Here is a 25,376-nt window from a genome sequence, read left to right on the forward strand (position 1 = left end):
TCCAAATAAATGTGGAGAATTCAGACTTAGTCAAAATATGTAATTTGAGGTGTGGTGGATGACTCCCTCTATTGACTGTGAATGATACTTATTTTGCTTCAGCCTCTAAGTGTAATAACACAGGAAGACAGAAACTACAGAATGCATGAATTTCAGTCATAGTACTGGTGGAGCTTTAACTGGTTGTGTAACTGTTACACTTCAAATAGATTTTAAAAATTGATTTACAGGAACACTATGCCAATCTGATTTGCAAAATCAATGGTAAAGGCCACTCCTTCCACATCCAGGGCAGCAGATTGCATTCTTCAGCTTTAGAGCTCTCTGAGGCTCTTTCACATTTCATCCAGCCTCTGGCAACTGTCTGTGTGGAGTTTGCACATTCTCCCTGTGTCTGCGTGGGTTTCCTCCAGGGGTTCAGTTTTCCTCCCACACTCCAAAGATGTGCAGGTCAGGTGAAGTGGCCATGCTAAATTGCCCATAGTGTTGGGTGCAATGGTCAGGGGTGAATGTAGGGGAATAGGTATGGGTGGGTTGCTCTTCGGAGGGTCGGTGTGGACTGGTTGGCCCGAAGGGCCTATTTCCACACTGTAGGGAATCCAATCTAATCTAATCTAAATTTGCAACACACAACGTCTTCCAGTTTTATCACATTATCATGGAAAAGTTTTTAAAAGTTAAGTCAAGAACGATAAGAGGCATATTTTTATGCATTATGCTGTACTTTACAGCTTCCAAATGATCACATTAATTAAAAGGATCAGTGTGCCCTAAATAAACCTGATCAGTTGTGCAGCTAGAACACAATTACAGGTGAGACTTTCATTGGAGGAACAGGTTTTATGGTTGTGATCATTATTGTTTCTCACATAGCTAAGTTATTGATTATTATTAAATGATAATGATAAATTATCAAGATCTATTTGTTAATCGTGAGAAACAGTAACTAAAAAAAAGCTTGATTTTTCACATCTCAACATTTGTCTTAAAGATGGTTTGGACAGAGAAAGGATGCGAGTTGAGAGATGTGTATCAGAAACCCATGGATGTCCTGATGTGCACACATACATTGAAACTCCTGATGGTCTGATTTCTGCTGTCCTAGGACATAACACCAGGCCTGAGCTCTGTCAGAGACTTGGGACAGATACATAAAACTTACCTGGACACTTACCAAGAAATGCTGTTCTGGTTAATGTCTGGTCTAACTTGGTGATTGGTCAATGCAAGTGAACCAAACATCACAACCAAAAACCACCTTCCCCCCCACCCCAACACCCCACAATCAACTCTAACCTGACTGTTCCCTAACGTAACCCAACTAACCACTCTCATGATTTAGTTAGGAAGATTACACCGATAATCTTGCCCCATTGTTCCACAAGCTATCACAAAATTCCCAATTAGATTACCAAGATGATTGATTTACCTGACTGACCGTTACTCAGGATATAATTCACACCAAGATATACTGTTAACAGACAATAACTCTTTATTTTAACACATTTTAATGAGTGGCAGAGAGAAGAAAGGCTTACTAATCTATACCATTTTATGGATAGTGCCATAGAGGCTACCAGACGATATCGAAATGAACTAGTCAACCATCACCTCTAATGGAAAAGCAGTTTTTAAAATCCCTACAGTGTGGAAGGCCATTCAGCCTGCAGTGGGAGATGGCACGGGCAGGGTGACACTAGACACATGGACACACAAGATGGCCGCTGATCCATCAGTTGGACACTTGACACATAAGATGGCCACCAGACCACAATATGGATAGAGACAGTAGAGCAAACACAGACACTGCCTAGGGCCACCAGAATGCCAGCCCAATGCACTCACAACTTAGTTGATTATTTTAAGGTGATTGGGGGAGAGAATACACATGAGTAGCGTACACTGCCCACCAAAGTATCTGGGTCCAGCCATCACCTTTGATAGAAATGTTAACAGTGTGATATGGACTCAATACAAAGTGCTAATAGCCAGGGCTGCAGTAATCATCCTTCTCAGGAAGAGTGATTAGTGCCCATTACTACAGCAATGGACTTCTGTGCAGACACTGAAACTGACAATGTCCGCATTGAAACTAACAACAACCGCACTGAAATTAATGAAGTCTGCACTGGAATTGACAATGACTGTATCAAACTACCAATGATTCTGCAATGATAGCCATAAACAAATCATGTTACAAAGACAATAATCTCATCACTGACCTACTGTATCACAAGGTGTATAAAAGTATCTTGACATGTGCTCCGGGTGGAGAGAAGTCTCGCAGCTGACCACTGAGCTGTTGGTGTCTTTCTCTCCCCAGAGCTCTGGTATTTTCTTGTGCAATAAACTCTGTCATTGAACCCCGACTCTGACTCCGAGAATGGTGATTTTCCCCATAACAATTGGCACTGCGAGCAGGGTTCTTATTACTGTGCCCTGGTCGAAGGCCACGATCAGGGGCGCTGGAATAAGAACCAATTTGTACCCGCAAATGGGAAGAGTCAGACCGGGCCAAGGGCACAGTTTAAAAGGTATACTGATTGTAATGTCTGATTTGCTGCAGTACTGAGTTAAAATTTTCAAGTGCATGTCTGTGGAGAATAGGTGTTTAACTGTTGTAAGAACCTGCTGCTTGTGCTGAAACAGCCAGAGGACAAGGTAGTGCCTTTCTCAAAAACCGTGCCCTAAACTGGTTGTTAAGAGGGGTAGCCCCCCCATGCAAAGTTGAGTTTTGAAGTGGGAATTGAGGTGCCGAGGGCACTAGGAACTGTGAAGTCAGGTAACATTGGACTCTATTGGGGCGAACAACACAGAGTCCAGTTGGAGATTAAGTTAAAAGTTGGGTGCTGTTATAATTTCCAGTGTGGTGAGGAAGAGGAGCTGATCAATCTGACCAAGAGCCAAACCTCAGTGGAGCGCGTGTTACCAAAGTGGGGAACGTGGATGCTGTGAGTAACCGTGATACCCTGTCAGTCCATAGTAGAACGACAGAGCTTGAATAGTGGCGGTGGCCGGGAGGGCAAAGAGTCCCACCGGTAGAGAGCACACCGGGCTGGAGGTAGGTTTCTGGGCCTATCAGGAGGCATTGGGTCAGTAGAGGGGGCCAGAAGGGTAGAGAAGTCCTACCGGTAGACAGACACCTTGTTAGGAGACTGCTACTGCTGTACTGACGGTGCTGGGACAGTGTTATTAGCCAGGGGGTAGAGAAGTCTGCACTGGTTAGGAACATTTACTGTTGGTGATATCCAGGAGTACACAATCTACTAAATGGCAGATCAAAGTTTTAAGGGGGATACTGTAGGTTCCCTTATTGAGAAATATAAGGCAGGCAGACAAGGGCTGACAGAGCAAATGAAGAAAAGTGGTTGGGACCCATTGGAATAAAACTAAAAAGATAGGGGTAATGTTAGCATACCAATTAGCCAGCCTAATTGAACAAGTGATTGCCTCCACGAGTAGGTGGAGAAAGGACCAGGAACAAGTTAAAGAGCTGGAGATCAGGATAAAGGATCCAGAATTCACATTAGAAAGAATACAAGAGGAGAGAGAAATTGACACTCTCCCCTCCTACAAAACCATTTAGCGGGGACCAACTGCTCCCTCTGTTGGACAAATCGTGCAAGAGTATAACTTAGCACCCATTACCAGAGGGGGGACAGAATCACAACCCAAAGCGAATTATAAGCCATTCACCCAGGGGAGAGGCAGCAGATTACGGCCTCACTGGGCAAATTACAGTCCTGGAGTGCAAACACCCTGTTCTGGGAAGAGCTGGATGGTGTATGGATAGGGCACCAACTACACCTGAGGGACATACACCAGCTGGTCCAGGCTGCTTGCCCAGCGGACAATTGGAGGCAGATAGCTGGCAGACCCGACATCACAGCAGCCCGAGACTTTAAGGGAGGAGAGTGGACACATGCCGTTGCCCTCAAAGCTGAGATAGATGCCCAGCAGGCCCCCTTCACCAACTTTCAAGAAGAAATCCAGAGGGTGCTAGGAAATGCTCCCAAGAACTGGAGCAAGATCACGAACACTAAGCAACTTAAAAGGGAAGGAGCTTCTGAATATGAGGAATGATTATTTAGGGTCTATCAGGAATGCTCAGGGCAAGCAAACCCAGATCGGGGGAAACCGGGCATTCATTCAAACTTTTAAAAATGGACTCTCTAGCGTCCACCAAGGCATGTTGAAAATCGGAGAAATAATGTCCCAGGATTATGATGACCTAGTCAAGTGGGCTAGCGGGGTTCAGGATGCAGAAGCTCCTGTGATAATGGTAAAAGTTGACAAAGCAGCCTACCGGAATGGAGGCAAGAATAGAATAAAACAATCCTGCCACAACTGTGGGCCAGCAGGGACACTTTGCTGGAGAGTGTAGGGTACCACGAGCAGGGGATAGACCAGGGACCAATATAAAATACTGCAGCCACTGCAAAAGAACAGGACACATAGAAGCAATGTGCTGGGAAAAGAATGGTGCACCCCCAAACACCACCCGGAACACCGCGGAACCGCAGGAGTCCCAAGGTAAGCAGACGTGACAACCAGCTGCCCCCATTCATGAGGGCAAGGGAGAGGGGAAAATTTACATGCCTGCAGTAATAGGAGGGAGGAAATGTGAAATGTTAGTAGACACAGGAGCGGCTGTATCCATCTATCCAACTATATGGACTTCAGTAAGGCGTTCGACAAGGTTCCCCATGGGAGACTGATTAGCAAGGTTAGATCTCATGGAATACAGGGAGAACCAGCCATTTGGATACAAAATTGGCTTAAAGGTAAAAGACAGAAGGTGGTGGTGGTGGAGAGTTGTTTTTCAGACTGGAGGCCTATGACCAGTGGAGTGCCACAATGATTGGTGCTGGGTCCTCTACTTTTTGTCATTTACATAAATGATTTGGATGCGAGCATAAGTAAGTTTGCAGATGATACCAAAATTGGAGGTGTAGTGGACAGCGAAGAGGGTTACCTCAGATTACAACAGGATCTGGACCAGATGGGCCAATGGACTGAGAAGTGGGAGATGGTGTTTAATTCAGATAAATGCGAGGTGCTGCATTTTGGTAAAGCAAATCTTAGCAGGACTTATACACTTAATGGTAAGGTCCTAGCGAGTGTTGCTGAACAAAGAGACGTTCATAGCTCCTTGAAAGTGGAGTCGCAAGTAGATAGGATAGTGAAGAAGATGTTTGGTATGCTTTCCTTTATTGGTCAGAGTATTGAGCACAGGAGTTGGGAGGTCATGTTGCAGCTGTACAGGACATTGGTTAGGCCATTGTTGGAATATTGCGTGCAATTCTGGTCTCCTTCCTATTGGAAAGATGTTGTGAAATTTGAAAGGGTTCAGAAAAGATTTACAAGGATGTTGCCAGGGTTGGAGGATTTGAGCTATAGGGAGAGGCTGAATAGGCTGGGGCTATTTTCCCTGGAGCGTCGGAGGCTGAGGGGTGACCTTATAGAGGTTTACAAAATTATGAGGAGAATGAATAGGGTAAATAGACAAAGTCTTTTCCCTGGGTCGGGGAAGTCCAGAAATAGAGGGCATAGGTTTAGGGTGAGAGGGGAAAGATATAAAAGAGACCTAAGGGGCAATATTTTCAAGCAGAGGGTACGTGTATGGAATGAGCTGCCAGAGGAAATGGTGGAGGCTGGTACAATTGCAGCATTTAAGAGGCATTTGGATGAGTATATGAATAGGAAGAGTTTGGAGGGATTTAAGGAGAAAGTGAGGTCTGCAGATGCTGGAGATCAGAGCTGAAAATGTGTTGCTGGAAAAGCGCAGCAGGTCAGGCAGCATCCAGGGAACAGGAGAATCGACGTTTCGGGCATAAGCCCTTCTTCAGGAATGAAGGGATATGGGCCGGGTGCTGGCAGGTGGGACTAGATTGGGTTGGGATATCTGGTCGGCATGGATGGGTTGGACCGAAGGTTCGGTTTCCATGCTGTACATCTCTATGACTCTATATCACAAGCTTACCCTTACCCCACACAAATAAAATGATTCACTTAACTGGGGTAGGAGGGGATAAAACACCAGCTTACCTAAGTGAAACTACCCTCGTAGAATTAAACAATATATATATCCCCATGAAACTCTATGTATGCAAAAATAACGAAGACTGAGATTGGGAAACTTACAAGTCACGTTGAAACTATTAAAGTGGCTACAGTCACCAGTCGGGACTGGAACCTCAAAGGAGGGATTCAGAGCTATCTGCGCCTCCATCCCCAGGACATGGGCAGAAACAAAGTTAGATACAGATCTAGTTAACATAGACCCAGTACGGGTTCCCGGATGGGAGCATAATCCCCACCGGCAATGCCCAATAAAATCCAAAGCAGAAAAAGCCGTTGTGGAGATAGTGCAAAGACCAGTGAAACAGGGAATCCTGAAAAAACCCACAAGTACAACTAATTCCCTAACATGGCCAGTAATAAAGTCTGATGGGAGCTATAGGCTCACCATTGATTATACAGGACTAAATAAGGTCACCCCCAAATTGCACCCCATGGTGGCAGACCCCTCCACCATCTTAAACGGCTTGGCCCCTGAGCACAAGATGGTTACTGTTTTAAACATAGCCAACGGTTTCTGGTCTACCCTGTTACACCCTGAGTCCCAGATCAAATTCGCTTTTACAATAACGTACAGGCAGTACACGTGGACCCGCCTGCCACACAGGGTGATGAGCGACATTCTGAAGAGAGTAGATTTACCAGAGGGTGGCACTGCCCTCCAATATGTTGGTGATATTCTAATTGCCTCAGAGTCCGGGTCAGGACACCAGGAAGCTTTATGTCTACTATTAGAGGAATTGGCAACCATAGGGTCAAAGGTTACAGAGGCATAGACTGGCAAAACACAATTCTTATACCTGGGATACCTTATATCCCACGGACTCAGAGAAATGCCCAACGACTGCAAGAAGGGAATCCAACAGATGCCACAACCTGCCCCTGTCAGGTGAGTCAGAAAGGTCATGGGGCTATTTAACTACAGTCGGAGCTTTATACCTGAGTTTGCAAAATTGGCTGAACCGATCAGAGATTAACTAAAGGAGGCAATCCTGCCTTGGAACCTGTAATCTTGGGACCAGAACAGGAGGAGGCATACAGTCAGCTTTAAACTCGACTATATCGGCCCCCGGGCTAGGGCTGCCAGATCCCAGCAAGGATTTTCACATCCACTGTAATAATGAGGGAGGGTTTTCCTCTGCAGGGAGGTCACCCAAGACCACGGTAGCAGGAGAAGGCCCATAGGGTACTACTCAACTACAGAAGTACCAGTAGTCAGCAGGTTGCCCAGGTACATAGCAGCCTTGGACTGTGCTGCTTGAGCCATTAGGGTAAGCAAGCCCATAGTAATGACAGGGAATGTCATCCTCCACACTAAACACACCCTAGTAGAGATACTAAATTCAGGGAAACTGAGCGCCGTCTCCAATACGAGAGTGGCAAAGTGGGAGGCAGTTCTTTTACCCCCAAGTCGGTCTGTGGTAATAGTTAGGGATACAGGAGAAAACACAGCTGAGGGAATTCCAGACACAGGGGAACTGCACAGCTGTGGGGCTATAGATGGGAATGAGGGTAGGGGGAGAGTAAAGGATACCCCCTGGACACAGCCGAGGAGACCCTCTTCGTGATAGGTCACAAAAATACATAGCAGGGTCGCCCCGAACAGGATGGGCTGTGATAAATGATAAGTTAGAAACACATATGTGCGGAAGGATTGATGGAAGTCAGTCCGCACAAGTAGCAGAACTGTAGCACTCACCAAAGCATTGGAACTAGCAAAAGGAAACATCATGAATATGTATACAAACAGTCACTATACCTTCGGGTGCATGGTGGCATGGGGCAGAAGAGGGTTCACCACTATAGGGGGAACCCGTATCAGACACCAATTAAGGATTCAGGCAGTATTGCCTGTCAGTGAACAGCCAAAAGAGGTTGCAGTAATAAAAATAAAACCCCATCAAAAGGAGGCAGCAAAAGAGTGTCCAGGTTGGCTAAAATTCAAAGGAAACCAGGCAGCAGCCTGAGCAGCTCAGAAAGCCCCAGAACAAGAAGCCATTGATGAGGCTGCAATAACCACTATTGAATTAGTGAAAGACGCTATCCAAATTCAGCAGCGACAGAAGGACACCCCGCAGGAAGAGACAGAACAATGGAAACTTCAGGGGGCATTCAAAGGGGAGGATGGTGTCTGGAGGCGAACAGACAAGGTGGTAGCACCCGCATGTATACAGAACACATTTCTTGAACTGCACCGTGGGCTCTCCCATACAGGTAGAGAGGCCATGATAGCAAGCATAGGGAGAGAGTGGTGGTGGAAAGGAGACGTGGCCAAGTACTGCCACAGATGCATGATTTGTGCACAACATAACCCAGAGAGATCAGTAAAGGTACAGACGGGAAGCTAATCCAGACCTCGGGGAACCTGAGAACACCTTCAGGTGGATTTTACAGGCCACTACCACCCTCCCGTGGGAAAACATACTGCCTGGTCATCGTAGGCCAATTCAACCAGTGGGTAGAAGCATTCCCGACCAGAAGCTACACTGCAACCACTGTAGCCAGATATTAGTGGAGGAGGTAATGCCTAGGTGGGGGGTACTCCTCCGGATTGACTCCGACCAAGGAAAACATTTTACAGGCAAGGTCGTGAAGACTGTCTGAAAATGTGTTGCTGGAAAAGCACAGCAGGTCAGGCAGCATCCAAGGAGCAAGAGAATCGATGTTTCGGGCATGAGCCCTTCTTCAGGAATGAGGAAAGTGTGTCCAGCAGGCTAAGATAAAAGGTAGGGAGGAGGGACTTGGGGGAGGGGCATTGGAAATGCGATAGGTGGAAGGACGTTAAGGTGAGGGTGATAGACCGGAGTGGGGTGGGGGCGGAGAGGTCAGGAAGAAGATTGCAGGTTAGGAAGGTGGTGCTGAGTTTGAGGGTTGGGACTGAGACAAGGTGGGGGGAGGGAAAATGATGAAACTGGAGAAATCAGAGTTCATCCCTTGTGGAGGGTTCCTAGGCGGAAGATGAGGCGCTCTTCCTCCAGCCGTCATGTTGCTATGGTCTGGCGATGGAGGAGTCCAAGGACCTACATGTCCTTGATGGAGTGGGAGGGGGAATTGAAGTGTTGAGCCACGGGGTGGTTGGGTTGGTTGGTCCGGACTTTTACTATAAACCGACCGACTCCCACAGCTACCTAGACTACACCTCCTCCCACCCTGCCCCCTGTAAAAACGCCATCCCATATTCCCAATTCCTTCGTCTCCGCCGCATCTGCTCCCAGGAGAACCAGTTCCAATACCGTACAACCCAGATGGCCTCCTTCAAAGACCGCAATTTCCCCCCAGACGTGATCGACAATGCTCTCCACCGCATCTCCTCCACTTCCCACTCCTTCGCCCTTGAGCCCCACCCCTCCAATCACCACGAGGTCAGAACCCCACTGGTCCTCACCTACCACCCCACCAACCTTCATATACATTGTATCATCCGTCGTCATTTCCGCCACCTCCAAACGGACCCCACCACCAGAGATATATTTCCCTCCCCTCCCCTATCAGCGTTCCGAAAAGACCACTCCCTCCGTGACTCCCTCGTCAAGTCCACACCCCCACCAACCCAACCTCCACTCCCGGCACCTTCCCCTGCAACCGCAAGAAATGCAAAACTTGCGCCCACATCCACCCCCTTACTCCCTCCAAGGCTCCAAAGGATCCTTCCATATCCGCCACAAATTCACCTGCACCTCCACACACATCATTTACTGCATCCGCTGCACCCGATGTGGCCTCCTCTATATTGGGGAGACAGGCCGCCTACTTGCGGAACGTTTCAGAGAACACCTCTGGGACACCCGGACCAACGAACCCAACCACCCCGTGGCTCAACACTTCAACTCCCCCTCCCACTCCACCAAGGACATGCAGGTCCTTGGACTCCTCCATCGCCAGACCATAGCAACACGATGGCTGGAGGAAGAGCGCCTCATCTTCCGCCTAGGAACACTCCAACCACAAGGGATGAACTCAGAATTCTCCAGTTTCCTCATTTCCCCTCCCCCCACCTTGTCTCAGTTCCAACCCTCGAACTCAGCACCACCTTCCTAACCTGCAATCTTCTTCCTGACCTCTCCGCCCCCACCTCCACTCCGGCCTATCACCCTCACCTTGACCTCCTTCCACCTATCACATTTCCAACGCCTCTCCCCCAAGTCCCTCCTCCCTACCTTTTACCTTAGCCTGCTGGGCACACTTTCCTCATTCCTGAAGAAGGGCTCATGCCCGAAACATCGATTCTCCTGCTCTTTGGATGCTGCCTGACCTGCTGTGCTTTTCCAGCAACACATTTTCAGCTCTGATCTTCAGCATCTGCAGTCCTCACTTTCTCCATGAAGACTGTCTGCCAATTACTCAGCATTAGACAAAAAATTCACATTCCCTATCACCCCCAGAGCTCAGGGATGGTAGAGAGATTGAATAGAATGCTCAAAAATACTTTAGCTAAGACTATACCAACCTCAGACAGAACATGGGTTGAAGTGCTGCCAGCCATACAAATGAAATTCAGAGCTACCATGAATCAGGCAACTGGGCTAACACCATATGAATTAATGACCGGGCGAGCAATGCAATTGCCAGAGACAATAATCACAGGTGGCACCATTGTGGGTCCACTAAAAGACAAAATTCTGCGATATGTAATAGAATTGAGTGCCCAATGGAAAGGGATGCAGAAATCTGCAATTGATAAACAAAACAAAAAGGACAGGGCAGGGGAACTCGAAATCTTCCCTGAGGTCCCAGCAGCAGGAAGCCATGCCCTGGTGCAAGCACTGCCCAACAAACCAGGCTTTGCTCCAAGATGGAATGGGCCATACGATGTGGTAATAAGTGGGGACCCTTGTGCCTGCATAGATAGTAAAGGAAAAGGCACATGGAAGCACTGGACCCAAATCAAACTGTTTAAAAACTCCTGTGACCAAACTAATGTCATTGGCAATTCCCCAGGTATAGACAGGAACAGCAGACAGGACAGTCATCCTGCAGGGGGGGAGGGGGGGTACCAAAAAACCCAACAGAACAAACCACACAAAAGCACGACTGCACCTCCTGACGCAAGCAAAGACTTTGACTGATAACTTTATTTTGACTGCAAAATGTATATATCTGTATGCATTTCACTGTGTTTAAGTGTCAAAACTGTCAGGAACATGTCAGGATTTGAGGATGACCTCTTGTCTCAAACCCAGCTAAGCTTACATAGGAACTGAACTGTCTGCTACCCAGTGGCACGATGAGTGAAATCCTTATTTGTGGCCCCCCCCCCCCCCGCCCCCGATGTGAACTCCTCGCGACCTGTATACAGTAGACAACTCTGGAGCGCCGTGTAAAGGGCAAATAGAGAAATACAAATGGGGACTCCAAGGTAGGTGTGTGCAGCTGAACAGGACCACCAGCCCATGGGGCCGGGGGCCCCAGCCTAGGGAAGGGAAGACCCATTTAAAACCCAGTAATTACCCACTCTGTTTCACAGGGCAGGGATGGGGATGCATTTATGCCCTGGTTCCCAAAAACAACTCCTGCCTCCAGACTCAGTGCACTTATCAGCACTAAGCAGTCACCAGGGGACAGTTTACCTGCACTTGCAGCGAGCAGGCGTGCTTGAATGTGACCGCGGGCAGATAGTTGGGTGGGTTGCTCTTCGGAGGGTCGGTGTGGACTTGTTGGGCCGAAGAGCCTGATCCCACACTGTAACTAATCTAATCTAATACATGTGGTCAGTGCAATGGCACCCATGTCAGCTCTGCCACATGGACGTACCCGTTCAATATTCACCAGCTCGGGTGGGGCGCCCAGGGGTCAGTGACAATGTGGGTGCACAGACAGATGGAAGGACAGGACAATGTCTGTTACTGAGCAGCGAAGGGATTTGTTTTTCTACTGAAGAGGATTTACGTGACAGACACATCAGACCTCCCAGACCTGTTCGCAGTAGAGATCTCTTACTGTACCATTCCCAGCGGGGGACATGTTCGGAGAAGGATAGTGACCCACTCCATCAGTCAGGAGTTCTGAGCTGACTAGCAGGTCCCCACCCCTTGGGATCTCTATCTTTGGGGAGGGGCGCTGCAGAGGTCATCAGCGCTAAAAACCAAAATTATCTTGTATGTGGCCTGACTATCCTAGGCAATCGTACCTCAAAAGCTCTGGAAGCAATTAACAGAGCTGGCTCAACTCAGACTCTACACACAGCAGACATGTGGTGGATTAGCAATTAGCACAACAGGGGGCAGTTTGTACAATTATTGATGACGATTGTATCACCCATGTTATTGATGCCTCATATAACACTACAGAATCCATCAAGAATATCCGAGACCAGCTAGATAATTTTCGACAGGGAGTCACAATCACAGACAGCTGGCTAAATTGGTTGATAGGTAAGTCTTGGGGAGCCTATTTGGCACACGGGATAGTTCTCCTAATTGCACTCATGCTGGCATGCTGTGTGGGCCTCGGGTGTTTAAAGCTCTGCTGTAAGGCGCAACTGACGAGAACTGATGGAAGAGACCCCAATGAAATTAGCACTCCATGATACCTGTCAGGAGGAAGACGTCCTAGAGATGACCTACTTCTACATGTAAATTGGGTGATCTGCGGGAGATCTCCGAAGTTGCCTCCTTGACCACAAAGGGGAGTGAAATGGGAACTGCATGGGGCAGGGTGACACTAGACACACGGACACACAAGATGGCCGCTGAGCCATCAGTTGGACACTTGACACATAAGATGGCCACTAGACCACAATATGAATAGAGACAGCAGAGCAAACACAGACACTACCTGGGGCCACCAGAATGCCAGCACAATGCACTCACAACCTAGTTGATTAGTTTAAGGTGGGTGAGGGAGAGAATACACATGAGTAATGAACACTGCTCGCCGAAATGTCTGGGTCCCTTTGATAGAAATGCTAACCGTTTGATATGGGCTCAATACTGAGTGCTAATAGCCAGTGCTGCAGTAATCGTCCTTCTCAGGAAAAGCAATTAGTGCCCATTACTACAGCAAAGGACTTTTGCGCAGACATTGAAACTGACAATGTCCACATTGAAACTAACAACCGCACTGAAATTAACGAAGTCTGCACTGGAACTGATAATGACTGTATCAAAACTATTAACGATTCTGCAATGATTGTCATAAACAAATCATGTTACAAAAACAATAATCTCATCACTGACCTACTGTATCACAAAAGTGCTCCGGGGGGAGAGAAGACTCGCAGCTGACCACTGAGCTGTTGGTGTCTTTCTCTCCCCGGAGCTCGGTATTTCCTTGTACAATAAACTCTGCCGCTGAACCCCGACTCTGACTCCGAGAATGGTGATTTTCCCCATAATAATCTATCGAGTCCATACCCACTCTCCAAAGAGCATCCCACCCAGACCCACCCCATCCCTGTAACCCTGTTGTTCCCATGACTAATCCACCGAGCTGCACACCCTGGATACTACGGGCCAATCTGTACAATATAGAACAGTACAGCACAGTGCAGGCACTTCAGCACTCAATGTTGTGCCTTACCTTTTTCCTACTCTGAGATCAAACGAACCTACCTACCCTTCATTTTACTGTCATCCATCTATCAATCCAAGAGTCGCTTAAATGTCTCTAACGTATCTGACTCTACTATCGCTGCTGGCGGTGCATTCCACACACCCACCACTCTCTGTGTAAAGAACCTACCTCTGACATCTCCCCTAAATCCTCCTCCAATCACCTTAAAATTATGCCCCCTCATGATACCTATTTCTGCCCTGGGGTAAAAAAAATCACTGGCTATCCGCTCTATCTATGCCTTTCATCACTTTGTACACCCTTATCAAGTCACCTCTCATCCTTCTTTGCTCCAATGAGAAAAGACCCAGCTCCCTCAGCCTTTCTTCATAAGACATGCCCTCCAGTCCAGGCAGCATCCTGGTAAATCTCCTCTGTGCCCTCTCTAAACTTGAAATCCTTCCTATAATGAGGTGACCAGAACTGAACACGATATTCCAAGTGTGGTCTAACCAGGGCTTTAAAGAGCTGCAGCATAACCTTGCTCCTCTTAAACTCAATCCCCCTGCTAATGAAAGCCAACACACAGTACGCCTTCTTAACAATCTATCAACTTGGGTGGCAAGTTTCAGGGATACATGTACATTGACTCCAAGATTCCTTTGTTTCTCCACACTGCCAAGAATCCTGCCTTTAACCCTGTAATTTTTATTCAAATTCAACGTTCCAAAGTGAATCACTTCACACTTTTCCAAGTTGAACTTCATCTGCCACTTCTCAGCCCAACTCTGCATCCTGTCAATATACTGTTTAAACTTAAAACAGCCCTCCATACAATCCACAACTCCACCAAAGTTTGTGTCATCGGCAAATTTGCTAACCCACCCTTCCACTTCCTCATCCAAGTCATTTATGAAAATCACAAACAGCAGAGGTCCCAGAACAGATCCCTGCAGAACACCACTGATCACCAAGCTCCAGGCTGAATACTTTCCATCTACCACCACCCTCTCTGTTCTATGGTCCAGCCAATTCTGTATCCAGGCAGCCAAATTTCCCTATGCCTCCTTACTTTCTGAACGAGTCTACCACGGGGAACCTTATCAAATGCCTTGCTAAAATCAATATACATCACATCCACTGCTCTACCTTTATCAATGTGTTTTGTCCCATACTCAAAGGATTCAATAAGGCTTCTGAGGCATGACCTGCCCCTCACAAAGCCCGCTGACTATCTCTAATTAAACTATGCTCTTCAAATAATTATAAATCCTGTCTCACAGAATCCTTTCTAATTATTTGCCCACCATCAACATAAAACTGACTGGTCTGTAATTCCCAGGATTATGCCTATTCCTTTTCTTGAACAAGGGAATAACATTTGCCACTCTCCAATCATCTGGTACTATTCCAGTGGACAGTGAGGATGCAAAGATCATTGCCAAAGGCGCAGCAATCTCTTCCCTCACTTCCTGTAGTAAACTAGGGCATATCCTGTCTGGTCCGGGGACCTATCTATCCTCATGTTTTTCAAACTTTCCAGTAAATCCTCCTTCTTAACATCTACCTGTTCGAGCATATCCGCCTGTTTCATGCTGTCCTCACAAACAACAGGTGAGTACTGAAACATTAAGGACCTCCCCTCCCTCCTCCAACTGCAGGCACAAGTTCCCTCCACTATCCTTGAAGGCATTCTACATTTGCATGAGGAACAAGAGGATGGCCAGAGTAATAAAAGCCAACACACCGTACGCCTTCTCAACAATCTATCAACTTGGGTGGCCAAGTTGGCCATCCTCTTGTTCCTCATGCAATTGTAGAATGCCTTGGGATTTTCCTTAATTCTACCCGTCAAGCTCCTTCTAGCTATCCTAATCCCATTCTTCAGTTCCTTCCTGGCTACTTTGTAATCCTCTAGGTCCCTGTCTGAACCTTGCTTCTTCAACCTTAAGTAAGCTTCCTTCCTCCTCTTGACTAGATATTCCACATCTCTTGTCATCCACGGTTCCTTCGCCCTACTATCTCTTCCTTGCCTCAGTGGGACAAACCTCTCCAGCACCATCAGAAAGTGCTTCCTGAACCACCTTCATATTTCTGTCATGCATTTCCATGAGAATATCTGTTCCCAGTTTATGCTGCACAGTTCCTGTCTAATAGCATTGTAATTAAATACTTTCCCATACCATCTGCTCCTATCCCTCTCCATAACTGTAGTAAAGATCAGGGAGTTGTGATCACTATCACTGAAAAGCTCTCCCCAAGAGATCTGACACCTGACCTGGTTTGTTGCCAAGCACCAAATCCAAAATGGCCTCTTCTCTAGTCAGCCTATCTACATATTGAGTCAGGAATCCTTCCTGGATACACCTGACAAAATTAGCTCCATCCAAACTATTTGAACTATTTGCTCAATCAATATGAGGTAATTCAGCATGGTCAATCCACCTAACCTCCACATCAGTGAACCGTGTGAGGAAACTGGAGCACTCAGAGGAAACCCACACACACGCATAGGGAGAATTTACAAACTCTATGTAAACAGACAGTCACCCGAGGCTGGAATCAAACCCATGTCCCTAGCACTGTGAGGCAGCAAAGCTAACCACTGAGTCACCAGGCCACCCCATTAAAATCAAGCACACTCAAGAAGCCAGAATTAGAAGGGTACAGATTCCTCACAGGCTTATGGGGATGGTAGAGATTGCATAAAAGCGAATGGTGAGGTGATGAAGAGATTTGAAATCAAGAATGAGTTTTTTTTTAAATTGAGGCTTTGCTTAACCAAGATCTGAAGTAAACCAGAGAGTACAGGAGTAATGTGAGGGGATTGATGCAAGTCAGGACTTAGACAACTAGATCTTATATGCAAAAGTGATGACTGCAGATTAGAGTCGAGAGTGTGGTGCTGGAAAAATACAGCAGGTCAGGAAGCATCTGAAGAGCAGGAGAATCGACATTTCGGGCATAAGCCCTTCATCAGAAATGAGACTTGTGGGCCGGGGGGAGCTGAGAGATAAATGGGAGAGGGGCTGGTGGGGGGGGGGGTAGCTGAGAATGTGATAGGTAGATAAAGGTGGGGGAGAAGGTGATAGGTCAGAGAGGAGGGTGCAGCGGATAGGTGGGGAAGGTGATGGTCAAGAGGGTGGTGCTGAGTTGGAGGCTTGGGACTGTGATAAGGTGGAGGAGGGGAAATGAGGAAACTGGTGAAATCCACATTGATACCGTGGGATTGCAGGGTCCCAAGGTGGAAGATGAGGCGTTCTTCCTCCAGGCATCAGGTGGTAATATTTGGCAATGGAGGAGTCCCAGGACCTGCCTTGATATATTGGAGGGGGAGTTGAAGTGTTTAGCCATGGGGCAGTGGGGTTGGTTGGTTGGTCAAGGTATCCCAGAGATGTTCTCTGAAACGATCTGTAAGTTGGCATCCTGTTTCCCCGATGTTAAGGAGACCAGATTGAGTGCAATGGATACAGTAGATGACATTGATGGAGATTTCAAGTTTGAAGATACTAGAAGCGATGCTGGCTGGGGTGGGTAGAAGTGGTCAAATTGGCAAAATTAGAAGCAGAATAACTGAGGCAGAACAGGGCAATATTGAGTGGGAGTAGAGATGGAAATGGTGCTTTGGTGATGCTGTGGTTGAAAACTCATCCTGATGTCAATTATGGACAGAAAAGTTGTGAAATACTCAGTCAGAGAGATGCCAAAGAGGGGAATAGAGTTGCTGGTTAGGTAATTATATTAGTGTCAGGGGGCAAGGAACAAAGACAATTCCAATGTTTAATTGGAGGAAATTTCAGTTCATTAGTCCCAGTTAGCAGACAGTTTGACACTTTGGAGTCAGTAGGAGTGGGAATAATGTGAGTGGTAGAGGCAGCAGTTGGTGGTGGTATAAGGTAGATGTGGGTGTAATCAATATGCCCGTGAAAACTGACACTGTGTTCTCAGATGATGTCAGTGAGGAGGTCACGTAGGCGAGAAATAGGATGAGGTAAGGCTACATCCCTGGAAGAAAGGAGAGGTACAGTGTGGAACAGTGAAGAGAAAATCACGGCAGGGGATTCTCCAGCTACAACTGCACTGATGCCCACAGTTCAAAGATGTGCAGGTTGTAAGACTGACCATGCAAAATTGCCCTGCATTGTCCAAGCATGTGCAGACTAAGTGAATTAACCATGTAAATGTGGGGTTATGGGTTTAAGGTGGAGGGGTGATATGGGTGGGATGTTCAGGGAATTCTATGCTGCACTGTAGGGATTCTATGCTGTTCAGCAAAATTTGCTTTTCTCATTTACGATGCGTTGTTTCACATGTGTTCTTGTATGAAAATTCAGAGCCTGCCATTTCAATCTTTCTCCTGTGTCAAACATTGCCCCCTGTTGGATCCCCATGCAATTGCAAGCACACCGCAGTCATTATGGATTTTAGCAAGGCCTTCAACAAGTTTCTACATGGTAAACTAGTTAGTAAGGTTAGATCACATGGGATCCAGGGAGAGCGAGCCAAATGCATACAAAATTGAATTAAAAACCAAAAGAACTGCATATACTGGAAAACAGAAAAAAAAACAGAAATTGAAGTAATTGAAGAAGAGTTACTTGACCTGACATGGTACTCCTGATTTCTCTCCACAGATGATGCCAGACCTGATGAGTTTTTCCAGCATTTTCTGTTTTTGTTAGATACAAAATTAGCTTGACAATATGAGACAGAGAGTGGTGTTAGAGGGTTATGGTTCAGACTAAAGGCCTGTAACCAGTGGTGCAAGGATCAGTGCTGGGTCCACTGTTGTTCATCATTTACATAAACAAATTGGATGGGAACATAGGAGGCATGGTTAGTAAATTTTGAGAATGTGTTGCAGGTCAGAAAGCTTCCGAGGAGCAGGAAAATCGACATTTCAGGCCGGAGCCCTTCATCAGGAATGAAGCTGGGACCCTCGGGGTGGGTGGGGGAGAGGTGGAGAGATAAATGGGAGGGGAGTGCTGCTGGGGAGAAGGTAACTGACACTGCAATAGGTGGATGGAGGTGGGGGTGAAGGTGATAGGTCGGAGAGGAGGGCGGAGCGGATAGGTGGAAAGGAAGATTGACAGGTGGGACAGGTCATGAGAGCGGTGCTGAGCTGGAAGGTTGGAACTGAGGTAAGGTGGGGGGAGGGGAAATGAGGAAACTGGTGAAGTCCACATTGGTGCCCTGGGGTTGAAGGGTTCTGACGTGGAAGATAAGGCATTCTTCCTGACCAGGTAGTTGTGGAAGGAATGGCACTGTTTCCTTCGTAACTACCTGGTCCACGTCCACTAACAACCCACCCTCCCCTCCCAGCACCTTCCCCTTCCACTGCAGGAATTGCAAAACTGCACCCACACCTCCTCCCTCACCTCTGTCCAAGGCCCCAAAGGAGCCTTCCACATCCATCAAAGTTTCACCTGCACGCCCACACGTCATTGCTCCTAATGTGGTCTCCTCTACATTGGGGATACTGGACAACTTCGCGCAGAGCACTTTAGAGAACATCTCTAGGACAGCCACACCAACCAACCCAACCACCCAGTGGCTGAACTTTTCAACTCCCCCTCCCACTCTGCCGAGAACATGCAGATCCTGGGCCTCCTCCATTGCCACTCCCTCACCACCTGATGCCTGGAGGAAGAATGCCTTATCTTCCTCCCAGCCTCATTCCTGATGAAGGGCTCTAGCCTGAAACGTCGATTTTCCTGCTCCTCAGATGCTGCCTGATCTGCTGTGCTGACCAGCAACACACTCTCAATTCTGATCTCCAGCATCTGCAGACCTCACTGTCTCCATGGTTAGTAAGTTTGTGGATGACACCAAAATTGATGGTATAGGCATAGTGAAGAAGGTTATCTAAGAGTAGAATAGGATCTTGATCAACAGGGGCAGTGGGTCAAGGAATGGCAGATAAAATTTAATTTAGATAAATGTGAGGTGTTGCATTTAGTAAGACACACCAGGGCGGGACTTACACAGTTGTTCAACAGAGGGACCAGTGTCAGGGGGCAGGGGGGTGGGGGTGTAGTTACATAGTTCCTTGAAACTGGCATCATAGGTAGACAAGATGGTGAAGAAGGCATTTGGTATGCTTGCCTTCATGGGTCAGAGCATTGAGTACAGTAATTGGGACGTCATGTTATGGCTGTATAAGTCATTGGTGAGGCCACATTTGGAGTATTGCATACAATTCTGGTCAACTTGCTATTGGAAACATGTTCTAAAACTGGAAAGGGTGCAAAAAAGATTTACAAGGATGTTACCAAGACTGGAGGGTTTGAGTTATAAGGAGAGCTGAAAATGTGTTGCTGGAAAAGCGCAGCAGGTCAGGCAGCATCCAAGGAGCAGGAGAATCGACGTTTCGGGCATGAGCCCTTCTTCAGGAACCTGCTCCTTGAATGCTGCTGCGCTTTTCCAGCAACACATTTTCAGCTCTGATCTCCAGCATCTGCAGCCCTCACTTTCTCCTCTGAGTTATAAGGAGAGCCTGGGTAGGCCAGGACTTCATTCCCTGGAGCATTGGAGGTGGGGGGGAGTGGGGGGGGTGACCTTATAGAGGTTTATTAAATCATGAGAGGCATGGATAGGGTGAACAGCCAAGGTCTTTTCTCCAGGGTAGTGAAATGCATAAGTTGAGAGGGGAAAGATTTAAAAGGGACTTGAAGGGCAAAGTTTTCGAATAGAGGATGGTGGGAATATGGAATGAGCTGCCAGAAGAAATGGTAGAGGCACATTGCAACATTTAAAAGACATTTGGACAGATGCATGGATGGGAAAAGTTTAGAGAAATATGGGCTAACGTCGACAAATGGGACTAGTTCAGTTCAGGAAACCTGGTCAGCATGGATGAGTTAGGCTGAAGGGTCTGTTTCTGAGCTGTTTGACTCTCTAACTATATGATTGTATGAGAAAGGAGCCAGACAAGTGTGGTTTCCTCTAGCTGAGTGACCATTTACAGGCATTTGCGGAGGATTGTGCAATAGAGAAGACTTGTACAAAAATGAAGGTGGTAAAGAAATGATGATTCTGATGTATCTACCATTTGATAAGAGTAGGAGAACTGAAATGGAATATTATAGGACTATCATAAGGCCATGAGACATAGGAGCAAAATTAGGCCTTTCAGCCCATTGAGCCTGCTCTGCCATTCGATCATGGCTGATATGCTTCTCAACCTCAATCTCCTGCCTTCTCCCCAGAACCCTTGATCCCCTTACTAATCAAGAACCTATCAATTTCTGTCTTGAATACACTCAGTGACTTGGCCTCTATAGCCTTCTGCGACACCGAGTTCCACAGATTCACCACCCTCTGGCTGAAAAAATTCAGTCCGTTCCCTGAACACAATAGGGTCAGCTTTGAACGAAGTGGTTAGCTATAATGGGAAAATGGTCCCGCACATGTGCAGACATTGCGAAATGGGTCAGTTGGCTATGACAGGCTGCAGGACATATCTGCTCATGTACTGCTAATGTCACCAGGTTAAGTGAGGTGCAGGGTGTGGGATGGTCTGGTAGAATCGTTCCCATCTCCTAACTCCAATCCTCCTCACCTCAATCCATTTCCCCATCACACTGACACATGCACAGGAAGTGACATCAACTGGCTGCGACACTGTCTTCCTGCACATGTGCATTAAGTGTTCATCCTGATGGTGGGGATCACAAGAAACATAACCTTTACTAAAGTCAGTTTAGTGAATGCTGTGCTATAAAATGATCTTTAATCTGCTCAACAGTTCCTGGTTCAAATTTCCCTTTGTGGAGAAATTGAATTATTCTACAACAGACTGGATTAAAACACACATTTCACACAAGGCATTGCACGAGTAGTTATTCTTTTACCTATTCACTGAGTATCACTGGATTGGCCAGCATTTATTGCCTGTCCCTAGTTTCTCTTGAGAAGGTGGTGGTGAGCTATATTTTTGAACTGCTGCAGTCCACCTGCTGTGGGTTGATCCACAATACCATTTGGGAGGGAAATCCAGGATTTTGACCCAGTGACAGTGGAGGAATGGCGATATATTTCCAAGGCAGGATGGTGAGTGGCTTGAAGGTGATGGTGTTCCCAAGTATTTGCTGCCCTTGTCCATCTAGATGAAAGTAGTGGTGAGTTTGGAACCAGCTATCTAAGGTCTTTGGTGAATTTCAAGAGTGCATCTTGTAGATAGTACACACTGCTGCTACTGAGCATCAGTGGTGGGGAGAATGGATACTTGTGGATGTGGTGCCAATCAAGTGCCATGTTTTGTCACAGAGTCATAGAGATGTACAGCGTGGAAACAGACCCTTTGGTCCAACTCGTCCATGCCAACAAGATGTCCTAAATTAATCTAGTCCTATTTGCCAGCACTTAGCCCATATCCCTCTAAATCCTTCCTATTCATATACCCATCCAGATGCCTTTTAAATGTTGTAATAGTACTAGCCTCCTCCATTTCCTCCGGCAGCTCATTCCATACACGCACCATCCTCCACGTGAAAAAGTTGCCTTGGGTTCCTTTTAAATCTTTCCACTTTCACCCTAAACCTATGCCCTGTAGTTCTGGACTCCCCACCCCAGGGAAAAGTCCTTGTCTAGTTATCCTATCCATGGCCTCATGATTTTATAAACCTCTATAAGGTCCTGGATGGTGTCAAGCTTCTTGAATGTTGTTGGAGCTGCACTCACCCAGACAAGTGGCTCCTGACTTATGCCTTGTAGGTGACAAACAGGCTTTGGAGAGTCAGGTGGTGAATTACACATGTAGTATTTCTATCCTGTGATTATCCTCCCAAATCCAGCACTGCTGCCTCACAGCGCCAGAGACCCGGGTTCAATTCCTGCCTCAGGCAACTGACTGTGTGGAGTTTGCACATTCTCCCCGTGTCTGCGTGGGTTTCCTCCAGATGCTCTGGTTTCCTCCCACAATCCAAAAATGTGCAGGTTAGGTGAATTGACCATGCTAAATTGCCCATAGTGTTAGGTGAAGGGGTAAGTGTAGGAGAATGGGTCTGGGTGGGTTGCGCTTCGGCGGGTCAGTGTGGACTTGTTGGGCTGAAGGGCCTGTTTCCACACTGTAAATAATCTAATCTAATCTAAATAGATGCAACTGAAAAAAAATTAATTAAATGACAATGTAGTACCACTTTATTCCTTAAGGTGGTGCTCCTAACAGCAGTGATTTCATTTTGAAATGACAGATTTGCCAAATAACATTCAAGTCATTCATTAACACAGCATTTAAAATGGAAGGCTGAAAGCAATAAAGAAAAGGCTGTGTCAAATAGTTCAGAAACAGCAATAACAACATATTATCCCAAATCATTTTGAACTGCTAAATGAGATCCTAAGTCTCCAAAAGGTCAGGCAGGAAATGCACACCCATTTGTACTTTGCTGCAGGCAAAAGAAACAGGTTGTGCAATCTCCAGGCCTCAGGCAGATCAGGTGTTATACCTGTTCCATAAATTTAAGTAAAGTTCCTAATGTCGAGCTTCTTGAGCCCTTCTTCCCCCTCTACCCTCTCTCCATGGGCTTCACTTAACACAGCTGATGTCCGAGGTAAAAACAATGACTGCAGATGCTGGAAACCAGATTCTGGATCAGTGGTGCTGGAAGAGCACAGCAATTCAGGCAGTATCCGAGGACAGGCAAAATCGACGTTTCGGGCAAAAGCCCTTCATCAGGAATAAAGGCAGAGAGCCTGAAGCGTGGAGAGATAAGCTAGAGGAGGGTGGGGGTGGGGAGAGAGTGGCATAGAGTAAGAGCTTCAGGGCTGAGGAAATGACCTGGGAGTTGCAGTGAGAGAGAGACTCCCTGAGATTCTTGTAGAGAGAGGAGGAAAACTTCTTCAAGGCAGGCATCCTTGCAAGAGGATTCGCAGTAGGGTTAAAATCAACGAGGTAAAAACAATGACTGCAGATGCTGGAAACCAGATTCTGGATCAGTGGTGCTGGAAGAGCACAGCAATTCAGGCAGCATCCGAGGAGCAGGTAAAATCGACAGCTGATGTCCGCCCAGTTGCTTCAGATCAACACAGGCCTGACAGGGGCTAATGAATTGAATCGAATTGAATTTAATTTATTGTCATGTGTACCAAGGTACAGTGAAAAGCTTTACCTTGCAAGCAACACAGGCAGATCACATAGTTAAATATCATAGAAATGTAAATAATAGGTAAACAGCGGCAAAACCAAAAACACAGATACAGGCGAATGTTAAGCATTTGTGAGTAAATTCAGTATTCTAACAACAGTAGGGTAGAAACTGTTTCGAAACCAGCTGGTGCATGTCTTCAGGCTTCTGTACCTTCTCCCCGATGGTAGAAGTTGTAGAAAAGCATTGCCAGACTGGGATGGACCTTTCAGAATGCTTCTGGCCTTTCCTTGACAGTGGGCCTGGTAGATGGATTCTATGGGTGGGCAATTGGCCTTTGTGACTGTCCAGTCCGAGTCACCACTCTCTGTAACCGTCTCCAATCTTGAATGGTACAGTTGCCATACCAGTTAGTGATACATCGAGACAGAATGCTCTCGATGGCGCACCTATAAAGGTTGGCAAAGGTATTTACCGTCATGCCAAATTTCCTCAGCTGCCTGAGGAAGAAGAGACATTGGAACCAGTGTATCCACATGAAGAGCTCATGAAAGCTTGTTGTGGATGACCATTCCCAGGACCTTGACACTCTCTACTCGTTCCACCTGTGTGCTGTTAATGTGTAGTGGGGCATGAGTAACATCCCATTAAAAGTCAATATGAGTTCCTTGGTTTTGCCAGCATTGAGAGCTAAGTTGTTCTCAGTGCACCATTTTTCCAGGTCTTCCACTTTCTGTCTGTAGTCTGTTTCATCGCCATTTGAGATTCAACTGACTATGGTGGTGTCATCAGCAAACTTGTAAATGGCATTAGTCTGGTTTTTGGCGACGCAGTCATGGGTAGACAGTGAGTACAGTAGGGGGCTGAATACGCACCCCTGGAGGGATCCAGTGTTGAGTGTTAGTTAGGATGAAATATTGTCCCCAATCTTCACTGATTGTGGCCTGTGGGTCAGGAAACTGAGGATCCAGTTGCAGAGAGTGCGGCTTAGTCCGAGATCACGAAGTTTAGTGATCAGTCTCGAGAGGATAATAATGTTGAAGACTGAACTGTAGTCAATGAATAGGATTCTTACGTAGCTGTTCTTGGTGTCAAGATGTTCTAGGGAGGAGTGAAGGGCAAGTGATATGGCAACTGATGTGGATCTGTTGGTTTGATAGGCAAATTGGAGTGGGTCAAGAGTAGTCAGGAGGCTGGAGTTGATTAATGTCATGACCAGCCTTTCAAACACTTCATGATCACCGAAGTTAGGGCCACTGGGCAGTAGTCATTGAGACATGCTGCATGAGCCCTCTTAGGCACAGGGATGATACTGGCCCTCTTGAAACAGGCAGGGACAATAGCCTGCTGCAGGGAGAGGTTGAAGATGTCCGAGAAGACCTCTGCCAGTTGATCTGAGCATGCTCTGAGTGCACGGCCTGGTACTTTGTCTGGTCCCATCACTTTCCTTGGATTCACACAAAGGAAAACTGATCTGATCTCTGATGCAGTGACAGTTGGGATAGGTTTGTCAGGACTTGTCAGAATAGGTGTTACCTCTCCGCCTAAATTCTGCTCAAAGTGAGCATAGAAGGTGTTGAGACAATCTGGGAGGGATGTGTCATCGTCTACTATCTTGCACTGTCTCTTTTTAGAACCTGTAATGTCATTCAGTCCTTGTGCTGAAAACAACCAACACAATGCAATAGCCACTGAAACATGGAAGATACTTGTTTA

This window comes from Chiloscyllium plagiosum, unplaced genomic scaffold (assembly GCF_037043375.1).
Source record: "Chiloscyllium plagiosum isolate Xiang-an unplaced genomic scaffold, Cpla_swu_hap1 HiC_scaffold_4, whole genome shotgun sequence".
NCBI lineage: Eukaryota > Metazoa > Chordata > Chondrichthyes > Orectolobiformes > Hemiscylliidae > Chiloscyllium > Chiloscyllium plagiosum.